The sequence below is a fragment of the Monodon monoceros genome, unplaced genomic scaffold (assembly GCF_005190385.1).
Source record: "Monodon monoceros isolate NGI ecotype Baffin Bay Population unplaced genomic scaffold, NGI_Narwhal_1 Super_Scaffold_11, whole genome shotgun sequence".
NCBI lineage: Eukaryota > Metazoa > Chordata > Mammalia > Artiodactyla > Monodontidae > Monodon > Monodon monoceros.
This window is the reverse complement of record NW_021703767.1, coordinates 47361230-47383922: the sequence shown is the minus strand read 5'-3', so window position 1 is coordinate 47383922 and position 22693 is coordinate 47361230. Positions and strand designations below refer to the sequence as shown.

The 22693-nt window shown below is 40.3% G+C and overlaps 2 protein-coding genes across 7 annotated transcripts in view; one reads left to right on the top strand and one right to left on the bottom strand.

Annotated features, from left to right (window-relative positions):
• CMSS1 (cms1 ribosomal small subunit homolog) overlaps window positions 1–22693 on the bottom strand; it is a 381357-nt gene that overhangs the window by 207570 nt on the left and 151094 nt on the right. The gene's annotated exons all lie outside the window — the stretch shown is intronic.
• The window catches only part of LOC114891139 (filamin A-interacting protein 1-like), a 191100-nt gene that overhangs the window by 137245 nt on the left and 31162 nt on the right, over window positions 1–22693 (top strand). For 3 of the 4 annotated variants that reach the window (XM_029215241.1, XM_029215239.1, XM_029215240.1), the window contains one exon: window positions 769–894. The exons of the other annotated variant lie outside the window; for it this stretch is intronic. The gene's annotated coding sequence lies outside the window, so the exon portion shown is untranslated. The remainder of the gene's footprint in view (window positions 1–768; window positions 895–22693) is intronic. 4 annotated transcript variants of the gene reach the window in all.

Genomic DNA, 22693 nt, shown 5'->3' with positions numbered 1-22693 from the left:
TAAAAGACTTGTCTGAATGACATCTTTTCCCATGCCTTGCATATTCATTGATGCTTATTATGTCTCTGCAATATTATTCTGTTCCTGTCAGAACCAGGTCCCTTCTCATTAATAACATTTGCACTGATTCACTTACTGCTTAGCTGGACTGTATTATCTATATTTTACCATTTTACCCATTTGTCCACTATATTCCTTGTTGGTGTGCTAGTTATATGCCTAATTCACAGTTTCCATCTAGTCTACATACACCTAGGCCAGGAACTAGGTCTACATAATTAAACTTGTACAAGACCTACCAAAAGAGTATACAGGTGGCTTTTTAGGATGACCAAAATTCAGTGACCCCAATCATTCATTCATTCATGCTAATGTAAAAAAGGAAACAGTGTTGCTCATCATCCAGATATATGAAGGGTTGAATCTCAACCCACTGCGCCCTGAGGGAAATTCAGGTTGGAGAAAAACAGATTGAGGCATTCTGTGCTATGGTAAAAGGCCCTTAGATAGTTAAGATGCATATCTCAGGGGGAATTTCAATGACCCAAGATTCTTGCATTTTCCCATAGAAAAGTACACAGAAAAGTACTAAAATCATTAACTTCAGATATCTGTTCTTTGTGATTAGCAGTAAACTGTCTCCTCCCCTACGTTTTGGGAGGAGTTCCTTAGAGCTATCTGAGAGGCTGTTTCTCAGGCTACAGTCCTCAGGAAAAACCTGAATAAAACTTAAACTCACACCTTTCACGTTGTATGTTTTTCTTTCAGTGGACACTAGGAAGCTACTCTACCCTCTTTTACGGGAATGATGCTGCAGGGAGACGGCTGCTCTCAGCAGGTGGAGAGTTACTGGGTGTCCTAGACCCTACCCCAGACCTTTCAATGATTCCACAGGTAAGGCCCTGGTGAAGGCACCTAGCCCAAAGCTACAGCCTACTCAGGTTCCTGTCCCCACACGCTGGTACTAACTTAGATCAAGGAGTGGCCACAGGATAGACACTGACGAGGGAAGTGGCAATTTTGGAAGTGAGTCTCAGAGAGATCAGGGGATGTAACATATTTTCATCTGCATCTTCTGTGAGACCTGGTTCCTGACTCCCAGACCTGTATTTCTACCTGGATTCTAGAGACATCTCGTACTCAACATACAGAAAAAGAGGATTCCTTACAAAGCAACTTCTTTTCTTGCATGGTGATCTTAGTTGCTGATTTCAGCAACCCATACTCTCTTAGACACCTAAATCTGCCAATTCTTGCCATTAAATATCTTGTGAATACACCCTTCCTCTTCCGTCACATAGCTAGGACCATTGCCAAGCCCTATTCCTTCACATGGATAATTATAGCAGCTTCCTAACTCATCTTCCTGCCTCTAGTCTTTCCCCCCTTAATTGCATCCTTACATTTACCTACAGTTGACCCTTGAACAACATGGGGGTTAGGGGAACCGACCCTCCCCATAGTCGAAAATTTGCATTTAACTGATAGTCGGCCCTTCATATTTGCATTTCCTCCATGTCCACATTTCTATGACTGTGGATTCAACCAACTGCAGATCATGTAGTACTGTAGCATTTACTACTGGAAAAAAACATCCATGGATAAATGGACTGGTGCAGTTCAAACCGCGTTGTTCAAGGGTCACCTGTATAATTTGTTCATGGCATTTTGCTGCTTAAAATCTTTCCAATGGTTGGCTACAACATGGAGGATAATGTTTAAGTTCTTCAAAATGGTAAAAAGTCCTTCAAGACCCACCCCAGCTTCCGGCTTAACCTCTATCACTCTCTCTTACAAACTCTACCTCTCCCACTACCCTGACTGATGTCTCATATACAGAATGCCTTGTCATTTCCTGAATGAACTGTGTTCATTGCTCTTTCTCAAACTCTAGTGACCCTATACATAAAATGTCTAGAATTCCCTTCCTCACTTGTCTACTAATAAACTCCTGCAAGGAAACCAGGGACACATTCCGTTTCAGTTAGGCAAGGAGATAGAGAAAGTATTCTGCCATTAAGAAGCCTGAGAGTGAAGGAGAACACAATATAAAGGGTGGGGAAGCACAGAGCATGCTGGTATGAGACTTTGTGAACGACCAGAAAACCATGTTTGTTTCCTTTATGGCATTTATCTCAGTTTATTATACACCTGAGAGGACTTCAGTCTCATACATCTCACACACTGTTAAGGCTTAAAGGGCAGTGGGGCAACAGTGGGCATTCCCTACTCAGAGATAGATTGCAAGCTCTGGGGCTAGACTGCCAAGGTCCAAAACTGGACTGTACTATTTATTTGATGACCTTGGGCAAGTCACTTATTATTCCTGTGGTTCTGCTAAATGTGTTTAGCTGCTAAATGGTAATCTACTTCAGAAGGTGGCTGTGAGAATGAATGAATTAATACATATACAGTATGAGGTTGAACAGTATGAAATTACCATTTTTATAGGTCAAAATGCTCAAATATCAGCAAGTGCATATGGTTCAACCAAACATCTAAAACAATGCCTAATGAATAGTACATACCCCAAAAGTGTTATTGTTTCTTCTCATAGATGCTTCTAAACCATTCGTTGAGATTTATATCACCCAATGGTCTTTTCTCATTGATGTCCTCTTACTAATCTCCAGGTTCCTTTAAAACAAGACTAGGCCACTTGGGTACAATTTTTAACACAACCCTTGTCCTATCACCATCCTGGATGACTTCAGTATCCATCTTGTTAACCTATCCAATTCTTCACCTTCTTCACCTTCAGGGTCACCCACATCAAGGTCATACCCTGGAATAAATCATCAAGTGGTGCTGCTTCCCATCCCATATCCAAAGATGATGACAATCTCCGATATTTCCAGTCCTCTCCTGCCTGTGCTTTAACTATCTCTCTTCTTTAGTCCCAGGAGAACCCTTGACCCCTCTCCTGGCCTCACTGCCTTACCCAGCTGGTATACCATGGTTCATATCACCCTAACACTCTCTCACCAATAGCTTCAACTACATTGGACCTCTGTCCTTTTGCTTCACTTGTTTAACAAAATCTCAATACAGGATCAATTCAAAAATATACTTTCTATATTTCATGACCCAGCTGTTTAAAACACAGTTGGAGAAAATCAGCTTTCAGACTGATGCCACTATAAATCTGCAGCCCTCAATCTCTGCGCAATCTCTCACTCATCCTTGCTTAGCTTGCCTTTATTTTACTAAGCAACATTTCAAAACTGTCATTATGCTCAAGACTCCAACCAAAGCCACCTCTCTCTCAGCAGATGACCTCATCTTCTACTTCAATGAGACAATTACACATACATTATCTCAGCATCCTCCCCTTCCTAGCTATCTCTGGACAAATTCTTACACTCTTTCTTCCTGTTCAGAAGATGATACATCCCTACTCTGGTTCAAGGCTCTGCTCTCCACATATGGCCCCAATCTTCTTTCATCTCTCTGAGGATCTTGTTCTATCAATTATCCCCCCTTTTCCCTAAATATTCAACCTCTCACTGCCTATTTGCTTTTTCCCCTAAGCCCAGAAGCCAACTTAACTTTGGGCTTAGTACGTTAATATTTTCCTCTTCTTGAACCTGGGTTGTCCTCTAGGAACTGTCCCCTTCCTTCTCTTCTAATCCAAGGGATTTGAAAGAGAGGTCTGTGCTCAGTATCTCAACTTTCTGACCCTTCCTATTTACCTTACAGCAAACCACAATCTGACTTCTGCCCTGGCCATTGCACTGAAAACTTCTTTCATGAGCCCACCAACGAAGTCCATAATGCCATCCCGATGGACAAGGATCAAATCTCTGTTTTCTCTGCTTTTTCTTTCCAGTCTCCCTCATTGGTTCCTCTTCTTTTGTTTGCCCTTGAATGCCTGTATTCCTCAAGGCTTCTCCAGTGGTACTCTGCTCATTCTACGTACTCTACTTGTACAATTTCATTAGCTCTTGATTTTAAATATCATTGATAAGGGGTGACTTCAAATCTGTATTTCTAGTCCAGATTCTCTTCCAATGCCTGCCACATTTATTTACTTGGATAGCCCACACAGGGACTTAAACCTAACGTATCATTCATTCAGTTTTTAAAAAAATATTTATTGATGACTCACACTTCAACTAGTATTCAGTAGTAAATAAGACAGCAAGGTAGGCCCTTTATCTTTAGCCTTGTTTCTCATTACCACCTCTAATTAACCTTTAGACCATAATAATACCAAATTTTCTGGCAGTAGTCTGCCATTGTCTACTGAAAGAAGACTAAACACTGGGGGCCTTTGGACATGCCAATCTTCCAGCCTAGAATTCCCTTTCCATGTTCTTTTCAATTTTAAGACTTTAAGAGAAGTCTTGCCCTCCAAGGAGCCTTCTCTAAATTCCCAAACTGGGCTAAGTGCATTTGATCACTGCATTGGCTACAATGTGCTAAAACTATGTATTTGCACATGTCTTCCCCACTGGATCTCCAGGGCAGGAATTATGTCTCTCCAATGAACATGACTGGCACATAGGTGATAAATGTTTGGGATTACTCAGCTAAATGTAATCTTTCCCCTCTTCAAACACCTGAAATACTGTGATACTTTTCTAACTCTCCCCAGTATGGCTGCATATATCCACTTGTAAATCTCATTCCCCTCTCCCTGTTAATGCCCGTTTAACTTTCTCCAGTATGCTGTTCCTCTTTCATTCTCTACACTTCTCAAAATCATGAAATGGGCACTCAAGAAACAATGGTTGAATTGAGCTGAAATGAACAGAGAAAATACTCCCATATTATCATCTTCTATATCTGGAACCCTTTAGTGGCATTGTGTAGTCCAGGGCTAAGATTTCCCAGGTGTCTTTCTGCCACAACCAAGGTCCAAGAGTGTTATCAAACATGTTTTGACTGATCTTCAAGCTCTGGATAAGTCCCAAGAGACCACTCTGATCGCATATAAGGAATCTCCCATCCATGTAAATGGATTCACCATATTTTCTCAATTCACAAAAGAAGGAGGAAAGATGGAACTTTTAGTGGAATAGAAATTCATTTGACTACTGGATCACTATGTACCGTACGTCATCCTGCAATGCATTAAATTCAGACTCTTATGACTTAAGTTCATTTCTAAAAAATGAATACTTACATTTATTTCTCACAAGAAGCTTCATTCTCAATATATAAAAAATGATTTGAGCTCTCTGTGAAAGGAATGATGTAAACATAAGATATTATTACTAACATTCTCCTTTAGATAACCTCATGAGGTAAGTATTAATGTCTGAGGGAATATTATTTTACAGGTGGATAAGTCAGCTGACTTGCTCAGAGTCAAAGGTAGTGGTAACAGCCAAGAACATACTCCAAGAGTCCTGTGCTTATTTTCATTGCCAGACCTAATCCAAGCTTTTCAGTAAGTGTTTCTTATGGTGTGAAGACAGTCTAAGAACTTTATCCTTTCTTTTTTGGACTGTTTTTGCCCCATCCCTCTTTCTGTCTTATCAATTTTTCCTTCTCAGAAGGGAACCAAAAGAGAATGCAATGGTCACCTAGCAGCCATCCAATCCCCCACCTGTGCAGTATTTGGTATAGTACAGAGGGTCTGTCAGGCATACTCCATTTAACTTCTTATCCAGGGCTCCCAGTCAAGGCAGCTCTCAGAGCTCTGCCAGCATCAGTTAGTTCAGTTCTAGTAAGTCGTTCTGTTGTCCAAGTACGGCATGCTCCACTGAATTCATTCTTCAGTTACCTCTCATACAGGTGGCCTGTATAACTTAATAGAGATCTCACTCTCCAAATAGTTTTTCGAATCTGACACACTACATTTATTATGACAATTCTGACTAAGTCTCCAAACTATTTTGATGGGCCCTGCAAAATAGCAATCATTTATGGAGAAGTAGAAGTTTGCTAGACTGAATTATATCTAGTTCCATGCTCTAAAACTTTACATAGTCAAAAAAGTCACTGTTATCTGGAAGGATGCAGGCCTTAGGTTGAGAAGGAGAAAGAATAAGTGAAAAACATAAAGAAGATGAGGGGAACAAGACTTTTCTCCGTAATAAACAGCAACAGAAACAACAAAAACTGATAACTTGTTTCCAATATTTAAGGAGAGGGGCAGAAATTTGTTAAAGTGCTATAGCTGATCAATGATATGTTTAGATTCTGGAAGAAGGGCATATACATCATTTATTTATAAATTATTAAGGACTGATTGTATACTATGCACTGGGGATACACAGATAAATAGAAATGTAAACTATCACAATTCACTGAGATTATAACTTTAATTGCCATCAGGCACATGTGTACGCAACGGAAACTGAGAGGAAGGAACTTGAAATGTCATTATTGCCTTCGTTTTGTTTTTTTTAACCTCAGTCCAGGTAGGCAGCACAGTCTAAGATGAAGATACGTAACCTAGAGATGACAGACTTGATTTCACTTGGATAAATACCAACCACATCCCTCCTTCCCACTGGTTGGCACATAATCATAACATCCACTGATGTGCTGGTAAATAACAACTGGCTCTCTGGGGAGAAAAGTCCTGATCCGTTGCATTTGTTGATTTCCATAGTGCAAATATTCCCATGATGGCTGATTTCAAGCTGCCAACATGATATTACTGAATACGGAGCTGGGAAGAAAACAGGCATAAATAACCTTGAAAGCACAATGTAGTAAAATTATTAGGAAATGATGAGTTTTGAGCACTTGTTATCCCTCTTTTCAAGAACTTGTCTATTTACTTGCAATTAAAATAATTTAATTTTTAATAATGACCACATTTAACAAACAGCTCACGTAGTTCTTAAAAAGTTAATAGTCATGAGCCAGTAAGGACCAGCTGCAACATACCACTGGACTCACACCCTTGGCATGGCAGGGGGCAGGGGTAATGATCCAGATCCATGTTTATTAAAAAGCTGTGCCTCGCTTCATTCCCTACTGTCCTCTCCCGGTCCTACCCCAGATGAAGTTAAGAAACCACTATTCCAGGTTCACTGTGCCTCTCTCTTTGCCCTCTTCTCTGCCTCCAATAATTTACACCACTCTCCACCAGGAGGACAGACCTTGCATCCCAGTGCTGAAGTCTAACAGGCTGGGTTTGCTGATCTCTATTAACTTTATAAACATTCGGCAAACGGGGCTGTTATTATTACAGCTATTCAATGCCTTTCCCTCTATATTTACAGTTTGATTCAAGATGCTACCATATTTAAGTGGCATTTTCAAGCTTAAAAGTATTCTTAGTATCAGCAGATTTTCAGTCAAGGTGGGATGGGACGTGCAGAAAGGAAGGGCCACTGGTGGGGGAGCCTACTTCACTCCAAGAGATCTGCCCAGAGTTGACCACTTCAACTCCCAGTCCCTTTCAAGCTCCTAAGCCCAGCCTCTGCAGCCTGCTTACGTGCCCTCTCAGTCTACTTTTGAGCTAAGCAATAATTTCTCTAAGGATATATTTACCTATAAATTGTGAAAATTTTATTCTGCTGTTTTAAGAGATATTGTGATGAGGTTAACTCTATAAATAGCCCATTTCTCTGTTAAAATATAAAGGTATCCAGAAAATACCTGAGAGAAACTCAGAGCTACAAATTTATTACTTATCTCAATTCTAAAGGTCTGGAAAATCAGTCATGACCTTCAAAGAACATGGTGTTACATCCACAGAACACACACGATGCTGGAAGGAACACGTGCCATGCACCTGCTTGAGTAATACAGATAAATGCAACAGCCTGCACTGATAAAAACGTATTCCAACCTTGATTAAAAAAAATTATAAAGTGCCCTCATATTTGAAGAACACAAGAAAGAAGGTCATGAATTACTTAGCCTCGAAAGAAAAATAACTGACTAATGCATTTGTTGTTTCACAATTTAAGCTTATATCCTGTATCTCACGGTGGGGACTAAGCAATGTATTTGGCTAGTAGGATTTAAATTTCTTCAGAAAACATATTCTCTGGGGCCAATGTAACCTTCTGAGGTATTTACCAGAAAAACTGGGCCCAAGTGATCTAATGTTAACTTAGGGAAGTGGTTTCCAACTGTTGCTAGAAACTCAGTGGATGAGAAATGTATGATCCCCTGGGAAGCCTGGCAGTGCAGGGGCCAAGGGAGACTCCTCAGGGACTCCTCGCTTCAGTTGCCCTCCAAAAGCCTCCGTTGTTTACCCTAATGTCTTAAATAAACATCACCATTTTCTCTGTGAGCCATAATGGGAAATACAGGCTGGGAAGCACTAGCTTAGGGAACATCAACTTCCTATGGGTGCCTGACACAAACAAAGGTCACTGCAAGAACTTGACTCATTGAGCTGCGTCAGCCTGATAGGGTGCAAACAGCAGAGGTGGGAATAAAACTTGGGTTGTGGTTCAGGCTTCCTCACTACCTAGCCCCGAACCCTCAGCAGATCACTTTACCTGTCAGGACCTTGACTGCTTCAGCTGTAACATAAGCTGCTTGGCCTAGATCCCTGTGTGAGCACCATAAGCCTCATACTGGTGTAGGTGCTGTACACTGGCCCTAATCTCAAGGAAACTGTAATCCAGCTAGAGATAAGATCACTAATAAAGAAAAAGAGTAACGAGTAAATACAAAATCGAACTGAACTGTAATGAGTTTGGAGGCCTAAGAATTATCATTGCGTATAATACCTCAATGGCACTTCCTACTGGGCATATAAATCTATAGAGTAAATTTGCATCACAGACTAGCCTATGACCTCTGATTTTATTTAGCCATGCAACAGTCATGTTCAAATATTCAAACATGTGCTCCAAGATTATAAAGTCATGTGAGCTTAAAAGTTCAGCTTCACCTTGGCTGTACCTAGGAGCTCTGGCCTTGCGTATTTAACATTTTCATTATGACACACTTTAAGTTATTAACAAACTGATATATGTTCAGATAAAATTGACCAAGGCAAGGATGAGTGCTAACAGTGCTCTTCTGAAACAAAATTTAAACATCCTGCTCATTCATCATTCTTTACTCTTTTTCCAGTCCTTTAATGCAGTCGCTCCCGCCTCACTTCTTTTGGACCCACAGAGACCCTAATCCCTTTACTCCTCCACTAGATCCTTACGCATCAGCCCACTTCTACTTCCACTTCTTTTCCTATCCAACACAGGTTCAGTGGATCATCACTTCAACCTCTCTCTTACTTATCTTCATCCCTCCTGTCCCCAGGAAGCACTTGTCTGCACATAGTCAACACTAGATCAATCAATTTAACAAAAAATCACACGTTTGAAAACCGGGGCAACTGTACATTTATGGTTACCAGCGCTGCCTGGTCTGGCAGTTCTGTTCCCTTCGAAGTAAGGGTGTTTCAAACCTTCTCTGGTTTACTATTACCTTAATTATCCTACCCTCCCTAGGCAGGCTAAACCCTCTTTGAAAGTGGCAGGAGGCAGGAAGATCAATTGAGGTTGCAGGCAGCCGTAACTGCTAGTAAAACGCAGGCCAACCCCTGAAAGCCATCAGGAAAGCGGTCTCCTCCATATAATAATGCCTGTGGGTAAGGTATGAAATGTGGAGTTATGAATACTTGCTTTATTTATTCTGGTCATGATCTCACCAGTGAGTGTGTGGCTGTGACCATCAACAGCGGGCAGGAGCCATTTCTAAAGATGTTTTTAATTTTGCAGGCTCAGTGCACTTCCTTTATCTAGAACTTAAATCTTTCCCCAGATGTTCTTAGGGCCTGGGATCAAATCGTAGCTCTGCCACTTAGCTTTCTAACCTCTGGTTAAGTTACTTAAACTCTCTGTATCTAGGGATAATACCTACCTCATAGAGTTAATGTGGGCATTAAATTTGTTAGTATTAACAAGGCCAAGCCCATAGTGCTATAGAAGTGTTTGCTATTGTTGTTGTCCTATGTATAAAAGTCACTCAAATTTTCTCACAGTCATAAGAATGTTAAAACTGTATTATCAGACTTCTGTGGTGGCACAGTGGTTAAGAATCTGCCTGCCAATGCAGCGGACATGGGTTCGATCCCTGGTCTGGGAAGATTCCACATGCTGTGGAGCAACTAAGCCCATGCACCACAACTACAGAGCCTGCGCTCTAGAGCCTGTGAGCCACAACTACTGAGCCCGCGTGCCACAACTACTGAAGCCTGCATGCTCTAGGGTCTGCATGCCACAACTACTGAGCCCGCGTGCTGCAACTACTGAAGCCCATGTGCCTAGAGCCTGTGTTCCGCAACAGAGAAGATACAGCAATGAGAAGCCCACGCACCACAACGAAGAGTAGCCCCCACTCACCGCAACTAGAGAAAGCCCACACAGCAAAGAAGACCCAACGCAGCCAAAAAAAAAAAACCCACAAAACTGTATTATCTCTTTCTTCTTCTTTTTCTCCAAATATACTGTGGATAGAGAAATGGTCTTGCTACTGAAAGAGCCATATCTAATCCTAATGACTGACTACATTCTTTCTCTAACAACAAAACATAACATACGAAATATTTCCAAACCCATATGACCTCATACAGAACCTGTTATGTTTCCCATAGTTATTGTGTAACCAAGAGAACAATAAATATTCTTCCTAATCAGGACTATCCATCATTCCCTTCTCTCCTATACTGTCTGACCCATCCCCCCACCCTACCAGCGGTCAGCCCTGCTTTCTGCTCCAGCACTTCTGCATCTTTATCCCTACTCACCACCTCCCCATTTAATGCCTTACCTGGACGGAACCACCCTCACTGCCCTGAACTCCCCATGCACTCTCTCACCTTCAGCCATTCCAACAAGCTGGTCCTTCTACCTGGAACACCCTCTTCACAGCATTCATCCTGCTCCCTTGAGTAACTCATAGTATTCTTCTGGACTTTAATTACATGGTGCTTCTCCAGAAAACTTTCCTTGACAACCTCAATATCCAATCACCAAGGCTGGATTTGGTGTCCCTCCTATAGCCCTATCACTTTATTATAAATTAGATCAGAAGTTCCCTAAGGGCAGGGATCACAGCCTACGTTTTCCTCGTTGCTTCCCTAGTTTCTAACCGTGTCTAACATATACATAGTTTGTACTCTACAAATGGACAAATGAACTATAACGTAATAGTTTCACAGACCTAGGGATGACTACAAAGGGGCTAGGGCAAGATCATTGTCTTCAAACATCTACAAATATCATGAAAGGAGAAGAACGTTTCTTTTATGTAGCTTCAGAAAGAGACATCCAGGGACTTCCTTCGTGATCCAGTGGTTAAGAATCTGCCTTCCAATGCAGGGGACTCGGGTTTGATTCCTGGTCGGGAAACTAAGACCCCACATGCCACGAGGCAACTAAGCCTGCGCGCCACAGCTACTGAGCCTGCGTGCTCTGGAGCCTGTGTGTCACAACTAGAGAGAAGCCCTTGCACTGCAACGAAGAGCCCAAGCGTCGCAGCTAAGACCCGACACAGCCAAAAATAATATAAATAAATAAATAAATATTTTTTTTAAAAAAAAGAAGAAGGGCTTCCCTGGTGGCGCAGTGGTTGAGAGTCCACCTGCCGATGCAGGGGACATGGGTTCATGTCCCGGTCCAGGAAGATCCCGCATGCCGCGGAGCGGCTAGGCCCGTGAGCCATGGCTGCTGAGCCTGCGCGTGCGGAGCCTGTGCTCCGCAACGGGAGAGGTCACAACAGTGAGAGCCCTGCGTACCGCAAAAAAAAAAAAAAGAAGAACGCGACATCCAGACCAACAGTGTAGGCTCTGGGGAGCCACATTTCAAATCAATACAACAAAGAACTTTCTAAAATGTAGAGCATGAGATACTTTGGTCAGTATTCGGTTGCATATAGCTGGACAGGTTTATACAGGAGCTGGCAAAATGAACCGGGTGATGCCTAGTCTTGCAAAGTTGAGAATGTGACTCATAAAATTCTACTTTGGGCACATGGGCATGCATGTGTAGGATAAGAGTCATCCTGAATACATATAAGAGAAGATCAAAGATTATATATTAATGTCACCATTAAGCCTGCCACACCATGGAGTACTGGGCAAAGGAATAGTCAGAGAAGTTTAAATAAAACAAAGTAATCCAACCCAAACCCAGCATTCCAGCACAGGGGACAAGACTGGCAAGGGGCAAAGCCAGGTCCCCTAGGGCATTCTCCACACTACCTCCGTCATCCTGGAGGAGGCAACTTAACTTTACAACTTTCAAGAAACTTCCCATTAGAAGTGGTTTCAACTTTAGATTTATTGCATTTTCCAAGGTTACATCATTTGGGCTGTGCATAATCCAGAGGGACTCAACGGGCTACACTGTAAACTGTTACAATAGACATTAACGAATATTGTGCCTGATAAAACCTGCAGTCTGCACGCAGGCACAAATGCACCCACACAGAAAGGGACTTTTCACCTTATATGGTTACTTCAAAAATCGACTCCTTTTACATTCCACTTTGTTGGTCAGCCAAACGCGCAGAGTACATCTACTTTAAAAACACCAATTAAAAATATTAACAACACAAAAAAATATAAACGGTGGTTCAGAGCCAAGGGCACATAAATTGACATGGATTCAGACAGTAAGTAAACATAAAATGAGTAACAGAAACTACTACATCATCCAAAAGGAAGCAGGAACAATAGCCCTTAAATGCAGAAGTGATCCTCCCCACCCGCCAACTCTCCCACTCCAGAGGGCAAGGTAATGATTAGGAGGCAGGCAAAATGATTGAAAGAGGAAAGGATAGAGGGAGGGGTCCAAGAATGATATGGGCAAGACCTGCAGCAGATGCGGAGAAAAGGGGAGGCAATCTCATTTCACACTGTAACCTCCTCGGACAGCCCCACGGGCATTTTTATTGCTGCATCCCAAGTGCTCAAAACCTCAAACCAGGGTGGCGTAACTGAGAAGCAGGTGTGGAAAGAGGGTGGGCTGGGAGTTACAGTCTTTGGATTGACATTACTATTATTATTATCATCTAGTTCCTGTAATCACTTAACTTTCCTAAACTTTAGTTTCCTCATCTTTAAAATGGGGATCCTAAAACCTACCTCAATACATCCTTGATAGGAATAACTAAAACCAGGTATGCAAAAGTGACGAATCTAGCTAGAAAAACACAGAATCCCTCAATGATTCTGTTTGTTCAAAGAGAAAAGAACTACTTTCCTCTCTGGTACCTGGCAGGTTGAGCTAGCACTATTGTTCCAAAAATGAATCAGCCCAGGTCACGGTGAAGCTCATCAGTATAATACTGAGAGGCATGATGCTATACACACTGCAGACAATTAATGTATGAAGGAAGGAGGGAGCCAGGAAAAGATGAAAGGTGAAAGAAAGAACCAGGCATAATCCCAACATTTCTTTCTGCAAAAGGAATAGACATGCACCCTTAAGGCCATTCCCTTGTACTTCCTGGGGGTGGTCTGAGTCTTATTCCTACCACAGTGAATGAGCTTGAGGTTTCAGCCAGAGAACCGTGCTCATAATCCTACTGTTAGGTAATTCTAAAAGAAATTATATTAATACAATTCTTTCCTTTAATTGTTCTCTACACAATTATCCCATAACCTCTGGGAGCTAATTTGATAGCTCACTGGAGACTCACTATTACTCTATCTTTGGAGTCTGTTAGAAATAAAGTGTCTTTATTAAATCTAATTTTGTTTCTTCCATCTCTAAAGCCTCTTTATGGGCTGTAGCATTTTGATCTACGGATTACTAAATTTATCAGTCTGGAAAAGAAATTTTACGTGTGGAAAACCAAGGCCTAGGAAAGTGCAGAGAATTGATACAACCCCTATAATGAATAGAACTGCCTGAATATTTATACAATATATTTTTTAAAAATTATGATCATATCCTAATATGCTTTCTAATTCTAAAAGATTTATATTATTTTTTAAAAGCACTATTTCTCTTTTTTTATTGAAGTATAGCTGATTTACAAATGTTGTGTTAGTTTCAGGTGTACAGCAGTGGTATACACATATACATACATATCTATATCTATATATCTATATTCTTTTTCAGAATCTTTTCCATTGTAGGTTTTTATAAGATATTGAATAACATATTTCAGTTATCCCTGTGAATAACGTATTTCAGTAATTTATCTGATGGAAAAAAATGAAGGATCAAATGTTTATTAAGGCATGACAATTTGCTATACTATTACTCATAAGATCTCAGTAATGCAGACTTCATTATCTCCATCTTACAGATAAAAAAGACTTGCTTGGGTACATCTCATGACTTCGCACTGCCTAAGCATAAACTAACAACTCCTTAAGATGCTAGGTGAGTCCCACCAAGTATGGCTCTCTCTCCAGTTCCTACTGACATCTTCCCCCGTCCCTCCTCAGCCTCTTCTGCTTCCCTCCTCCGTATCACAAACCTCTCCATAACCTCTGGCCCCTGATCTGCTCCTCAGTTCCCTGAACAAGCTCTGCTGGTTCCTGCCTCTATGCCTCACTCTGCCCCCAGCTATCTTCTTCCACTGTATAGACACTGAGATTCAAATGAAGCTTCACTTCAAGTATTTTCTGAAATGCTATCTCAGTTTACTAATTGTAGATGCCCCATGACAACTTCCCTTAGGGACCCCTCTTACCCTTCTTTGGCACATACAGCGTGGCACAGTTCTTACTGGAAAACGTCTCCATTCTCTGTTAACTTCTATGAAAGGTAGGATGGAGTCCTTCGGAGGCACTCTTCTGCTGGGTCTCAGTAACACATGCTTCTTTATGTTCAGTGTGACAAGCCCTAATTCTATATATTCATGACTGCCCAAGTGGGGGCAGTGAAAACACACTCAAGAGAGTGATTATTTTCCCCTTTTGTTATTATTCCCAAATTCAGATTAAACGTTCTTCATTCTACTTCAAACAAACAAACAAACAAAAAATGCCAAACTCATAGAGTATAGAGGCAAATGAGATCAAAGGGGCAGATAACTCAGTTTTGTAAAAGGAAGAGGGAGAGTGACAGGCAGGCTGATTATTGTAGCTTCACTTTCAGGCCAAGGACTGAATAGGTTTGCAGAGGTTCATGGATGGCCCCAAAGGCGGTGTGTGTGTGTGTGTGTGTAACTCCTAGTATATGGTATGAAAAAATGATTAAAAGCACTGCTTTGTTCCTTAAAAGACTTCTGATGATACTACAGCACAGAAACATAATGAGGATTTTGTATACATATGTAACTACATAAATTTTGTGTTGGTATTTCAAAAAAATGTCGTAACTATTTGTGAAAAACCAGTACATTCTGGCTCCAAGTCTTGGTTGGGTTGGCCTTTCTTCAACTAGATTCTTTCAGTTAGTGCTTACAATGTGTGGAAATCAGAACTTTTAAGAATAGACTACCATGCATACAAATGCATGTGGTTCATTCACTACTTTTACTACTTTCCATACTTTCTCACTGGCTTGGACTTTTCCTTGTATCAACATCTTACTGCCAAATGAGAATACCCTGATGAATATTTTCAAGTCACTCCTCTGCTTTATACATCTTTTATTGTATATCACCTAAAAAACAAACTTACAAATATAAACACAAGTATTTTTATTCTTATAGAGGGGAGTATGTTAAGGGGAGAGGGGTGAGTGGAACATGACAACAAGATTTCTAGCCTGGGAACCTGGGAAAAAAGGTAGCATAATTAAATCCAGCTAGAAGCTTGGGCTGGAACATGAAGACTAAGAGGAGGTTCCTGGATCTAGAAATTAGGAAGCCACTGGTGAGGACAGAAGCTGCATGACAAGTCGGGGGATGGGAAGTTAAGAGACTAACAGAATGAGGTCACACAAGGTGAAGACGGGAGATAAACTGGCAGTTAGCTGTGGGAACAGTGAAAGCAAAGATATTAGAAAAAAGGACAATTGGACATGTTATGAAGTTATAGAAAGATTATCAGCAGTGAGAAAAAATAATAGGTACACAAGGGAAAGGAGGTACCTGTGGGGGCAGGATTCCAGAGGCGATGCCTGTGACTCAAAGCTCAGATGAGGGAAAAGACTTGGAAACTAAGAGGCATATTCTTTTAAGACAGGAAGAGAAGAAAATGTGTAAAGAAGGGGAGAGGCTTTGGGAGCAGAGGAACAGGGCAAGAGCGGTGAGGGAATGAGCAGAAGGGAGCCAGTGAGAAGAGTGGAAAAGATGTGGATACATGGTTTAGGAATGAGAGATTCTAGCAACAAGGAACGAATGAGCCTATTGTTGATAGTAAGGGCCTATTGAAGCTGGAAGCTTAAAAACATGTTCTTTAAATCAGTCAGTCAGTCAGTCAATGAACATTTACTGAGCAACTCTGAAGGTCCAGGCACCGTGCAGCCCTAGCCAAGAAGAACTCCAGGGTCCAGTCAGGAAGTCAGGCAAGTAAACAAACCATAACACAATGTAACAAGTTTTATGTTAGAGGTCTAGGTAGGATACATGCGAGAAGGGAGAAGATGCATTTAATCCAGGGGTGTAGTCTCCTGGAGCGGGAGTTGAAAATTATTAAAATAGTCCTATCTGTAAACTGTGAGAATGAAGAATGGGCCATTGGGAACTCCATCTCATTACCCTCCTGGATATACTAATGAGGAAGTTATATAACCATACCCCATGTGAAATCAAGTAATTCCACACATCAGCACTGAGGGATCTTGAACACCAGTGCTTAAGGATGTAATTTTCGTGATTACCAATAAGTTAGACAGGCAAGACTGACAGAGTTCCTCAGGATTATAATCAAAACAAAAACTTTCACAGACCTTCCCAAGCAACAGAGTGTCTGGCTATGGCTGAATATCTTGTTAGAGTTCTCAAGCTTTGCTGGGAACTATTCTAGGGAACTGGCTTCCTGATTCAACTTGGGCTACTAAATTCCAGTTTAATAAATACTCGTATTCTATTATCCCCTGGAGCCAAGCACGAAACAAATATTTTCTTAAATGCCTTTGCTAAAAAAATCAATTATCTGGGTTTTGTTTCCATCTTAAAATGCTGTAGGTATCTTATCTTTCCATGAGAAACAAATACTCCAAAGTCCTCACTGTTTATACTCCTTGTCATTTACAACTCTGAAAATCAGTCTTGCACTCAGCTTTGCTAATGGGCTCTGTTCCATCTTCTGTGGGAGCATACCACATCTTTACTGTGGAGCGGACTTGAGGTCTGACTTAAGATTTCTTAATAGAAAAAACAACCCTCCATTGCTAGAATGGTACAGTTACAGAATTGGAAGGCACCTCAAAGCCACTTGTGTAATTGCTTAGGTGATGAAGGACAAATTACCCAGTGCTTGATCTAACTTTTTGTTTTAAATGAGAGAAGACACCCTTTCATTTACCATTAATATAATACAATCTTTGTAATAGTGAAATGGATAGAGGAATAGCAGGCTTTTTCTACTCAAAGTGATTCTGCCTTTGCTGTGCTAAACTAATTATAGTTAACATTCATTGAGGGCTTATTATGTGCTAGGCACTATGCTAAGCACTTTACAAAAATTATCTCATTTTGTCCTTACAATAATCCTAAGAGATTGGTGCCATTATTTTTCTTATTTTACAATGAGGAAATTAAGGCTTAGAGAAACTGAGAGAGTTCCTGTTCTGATTTTGCCCTTTACTGATGTGTGACCATCATTAGGTCACCTAACCTCACGTCTGTGAGTAAACTGGGAATAATTACGATATTTACCTCATAGAGTAGATGGGAGAATTACGTGAGATACTGGCCCAAAGCACATCTGCCATGAATCCATTTTTCTTTCTTGGAGGTACTGTATGGGTACTAGAAAGAACCTGGGCTGTGGAATCAGAAGATCTGGGCTCAAAGCCCAGTTCTGCTTCTTGTTAAGTTATGTGATATTGGGCATGCACTTCACTCCTCTGAGCCTCGGTTTCCTCACTTATGAAATATGAAGACCAATACCTCATGAAGCTACTGAAGCTACTGAAGGATTAAGTGAGATGATCTCTCATAAACAGTTTACTTAGCCTAAGGCTGCTACAAACTGAGATGCCATCTCCTTTTCCTCTTTGGGGGTCACATAGTAACTCTCTTAAGAGTATAACAAAACTAAGGAATGCGACTTCTAAGAAGACGGCAGGGGAGGTTTAAGAGACCTACTATGTGGGAAAGGATACACTGGTCAACCAAAGAGCAGGTCATGGAAGGTGTGCCTTGTTGCCCTCTTGTTCCAGCATGAGCAGATTATCTGGGCATCAAGGAGGAGACAGGAGTCTCCATAAAAGGGTATAACTGAACAAGCCGGCTAACTGCTTACGTGGACTGCTTGAGGCAGTTCTCTATCAACATCAATGGAATTCCTAGGAAGGCTCTCACTGTGATTTCACATCTACACATCTACGAAAAACACATTCCAGTAGAAATGATGAGTAAGAAGTGTTTCAAAGATATTTATAGCATCTTCCAATGAGCAGGACAATTGGGACAGTCCTTATAAAGACATGAATAAAGTCACCTTAGAAAAGACTGGTTGGATTTGATTTATTATTTTGAAATGTAGCAATTTTGGACCCTACTCAAAGGTAACATGTTCACTGTGCCATGAAACAGACACAGATCAACTGCCACTTTTCTGGGACACAATTTTCTTTTCTTTTAAAAAAATTTTATTTTATTTTTTTAAATTTTATATTATTTATTTTTTAATAAAGCACATTCTTATTAGTTTTCCATTTTATACATATTAGTGTATATATATCAATCCCAATCTCCCAATTCACCCCCCCACCACCCATCCCCCTGCCACTTTCCCGCCTTGGTGTCCATACGTTTGTTCTCTACATCTGTGTCTCTTTTTCTGCCCTGCAAACCGGTTCATCTGTACCATTTTTAAGGTTCCACATATATGCGTTAATATACGATATTCGTTTTTCTCTTTCTGACTTACTTCACTCTGTATGACAGAGTCTAGATCCATCCATGTATCTACAAATGACCTAATTTCATTCCTTTTTATGGTTGAGTAATATTCCATTATATATATGTACCACATCTTCTTTATCAATTCGTCTGTCGATGGGCATTTAGGGTGCTTCCATGCCCTGGCTATTGTAAACAGTGCTGCAATGAACATTGGGGTGCATGTGTCTTTTTGAATTATGGTTTTCTCAGGGTATATGCCCAGTAGTGGGATTGCTGGGTCATATGGTAGTTCTATTTTTAGTTTTTTAAGGAACCTCCATACTGTTCTCCATAGTGGCTGTATCAATTTCCATTCCCACCAACAGTGCAAGAGGGTTCCCTTTTCTCCACACCCACTCCAGCATTTGTTCTTTGTAGATTTTCTGATGATGCCCATTCTGACTGGGGTGAGGTGATATCTCATTGTAGTTTTGATTTGCATTTCTCTAATAATTAGTGATGTTGAGCAGCTTTTCATGTGCTTCTTGGCCATCTGTATGTCTTCTTTGCAGAAATGTCTATTTAGGTCTTCTGCCCATTTTTGGATTGGGTTGTTTGTTTTTTTAATACTGAGCTGCATGAGCTGTTTATATATTTTGGAGATTAATCCTTTGTCTGTTGATTCGTTTGCAAATATTTTCTCCCATTCTGAGGGCTGTCTTTTCGTCTTGTTTGTAGTTCTCTTTGCTGTGCAAAAGCTTTTAAGTTTTATTAGGTCCCATTTGTTTTTGTTTTTATTTCCATTACTCTAGGAGGTGGATCAAAAAAATCTTGCTGTGATTTATGTCAAAAAGTGTTCTTCCTATGTTTTCTTCTAAGAGTTTTATAGTGTCTGGTCTTACATTTAGGTCTCTAATCCATTTTGAGTTTAATTTTGTGTATGGTGTCGGGGAGTGCTCTAATTTCATTCTTTTACATGTAGCTGTCCAGTTTTCCCAGCACCACTTATTGAAGAGACTGTCTCTTCTCCATTGTATATCCTTGCCTCCTTTGTCATAGATTAGTTGACCATAGGTGAGTGGGTTTATCTCTGGGCTTTCTATCCGGTTCCATTGATCTATATTTCTGTTTTTGTGCCAGTACCATATTGTCTTGATTACTGGAGCTTTGTAGTATAGTCTGAAGTCAGGGAGTCTGATTCCTTCAGCTCCATGTTTTTTCCCTCAAGACTGCTTCCGCTATTTGGGGTCTTCTGTGTCTCCATACAAATTTTAACATTTTTTGTTCCAGTTCTGTAAAAAATGCCACTGGTAATTTGATAGGGATTGCATTGAATCTGTAGATTGCTTTGGGTAGTATAGTCATTTTCACAATATTGATTCTTCCAATCCAAGAACATGGTATATATTTCCATCTGTTTATATCATCTTTGACTTCTTTCATCAGTGTCTTATACTTTTCTGCATACAGGTCTTTTACCTCCTTAGGTAGGTTTATTCCTAGGTATTTTGTTCTTTTTGTTGCAGTGGTAAATGGGAGTGTTTCCTTAATTTCTCTTTCAGATTTTTCATCATTAGCGTATAGGAATGCAAGAGATTTCTGTGCATTAATTTTGTATCCTGCAACTTTACCAAATTCATTGATTAGCTCTAGTAGTTTTCCGGTGGCATCTTTAGGATTCTGTATGTATAGTAGTATCATGTCATCTGCCAACAGTGACAGTTTTACTTCTTTTCCAATTTGGATTCTTTTATTTCTTTTTCTTCTCTGATTACCGTGGCTAGGACTTCCAAAACTATGTTGAATGATAGTGATGAGAGTGGACATCCTTGTCTTGTTCCTGATCTTAGAAGAAATGCTTTCAGTTTTTCACCATTGAGAATGATGTTTGCTGTGGGTTTGTCATATATGGCCTTTATTATGTTGAGGTAGGTTCCCTCTATGCCCACTTTCTGGAGAGCTTTTATCATAAATGGGTGCTGAATTTTGTCAAAAGCTTTTTCTGCATCTACTGAGATGATCATATGGTTTTTATTACTCAATTTATTAATACGGTGTATCAGATTGATTGATTTGCGTATATTGAAGAATCCTTGCATCCCTGGCATAAATCACACTTGATCGTGGTGTATAATTGTTTTAATGTGTTGTTGGATTCTGTTTGCTAGTATTTTGTTGAGAATTTTTGCATCTATATTCATGAGTGATATTGGTCTGTAATTTTCTTTTTTTGTAGTATCTTTGTCTGGTTTTGGTATCAGGGTGATGGTGGCCTCATAGAATGAGTTTGGGAGTGTTCCTTCCTTTGCAATTTTTTGGAAGAGTTTGAGAAGGATGGGTGTTAGCTCTTCTCTAGATGTTTGATAGAATTCATCTGTGAAGCCATCTATCTGGTCCTGGACTTTTGTTTGTTGGAAGATTTTTTTTTTTTTTTCCAGTACGTGGGCCTCTCACTGCTATGGCCTCTCCCGTTGCGGAGCACAGGCTCCGGACGCACAGGCTCAGCGGGCATGGCTCACGGGCCTAGCCGCTCCATGGCATGTGGGATCTTCCCGGACCGGGACACAAACCCGTGTCCCCTGCATCGGCAGGCGGACTCTCAACCACTGCGCCACCAGGGAAGCCCTGTTGGAAGATTTTTAATCACAGTTTCCATTTCATTACTTGTGATTGGTCTGTTCATATTTTCTATTTCTTCCTGGTTCAGTCTTGGAAGATTATACCTTTCTAAGAATTTGTCCATTTCTTCCAGGTTGCCCATTTTATTGGCATAGAGTTGCCTATAGTAGTCTCTTAGGATGCTTTGTATTTCTGCGGTGTCTGTTGTAACTTCTCCTTTTTCATTTCTAATTTTATTGATTTGAGTCCTCCTCCTCTTTTTCTTGATGAGTGTGGCTAATGGTTTATCAATTTTGGTTATCTTCTCAAAGAACCAGCTTTTAGTTTTATTGATCTTCGCTATTGTTTTCTTTGTTTCTATTTCTGCTCTGATCTTTATGATTTCTTTCCTTCTACTACTTTGGGTTTTGTTTGTTCTTTTTTTGGTTCCTTTAGGTGTAAGGTTAGATTTTTTATTTGAGATGTTTCTTGTTTCTTGAGGTAGGCTTTTATTGCTATAAACTTCCCTCTTAGCACTGCTTTTGCTGCATCCCATAGGTTTTGGATTGTCGTGTTTTCATTGTCATTTGTCTCTAGGTATTTTTTTATTTCCTCTTTGGTTTCTTCAGTGATCTCTTGGTCATTTAGTAACGTATTGTTTAGCCTCCATGTGTCTGTGTTTTTATATGCTTTTTCCCCTGTAACTGATTTCTAATATCATAGCGTTGTGGTCAGAAAAGATGCTTGATATGATTTCAATTTTCTTAAATTTACTGAGGCTTGATCTGTGACCCAAGATGTGATCTATCCTGGCGAATGTTCTGTGAGCACTTGAAAAGAAAGTGTAAACTGCTGTTTTTGGATGGAATGTCCTATAAATATCAATTAAATCTATCTGGTCTATTGTGTCATTTAAAGCTTGTGTTTCCTTATTAATTTTGTGTCTGGATGATCTGTCCATTGGCGTTAAGTGAGGTGTTAAAGTCCCCCACTATTATTGTGTTACTGTAGATTTTCTCTTTTATAGCTGTTAGCAGTTGCCTTATGTATTGAGGTGCTCCTATGTTGAGTGCATATATATTTATAATTGTTATATCTTCTTCTTGGATTGATCCCTTGATCATTATGTAGTGTCCTTCTTTGCCTCTTGTAACATTCTTTATTTTAAAGTCTATTTTATCTGATATGAGTATTGCTACTGCAGCTTTCTTTTGATTTCCATTTGCATGGAATACCTCTTTCCATCCCCTCACTTTCAGTCTGTATG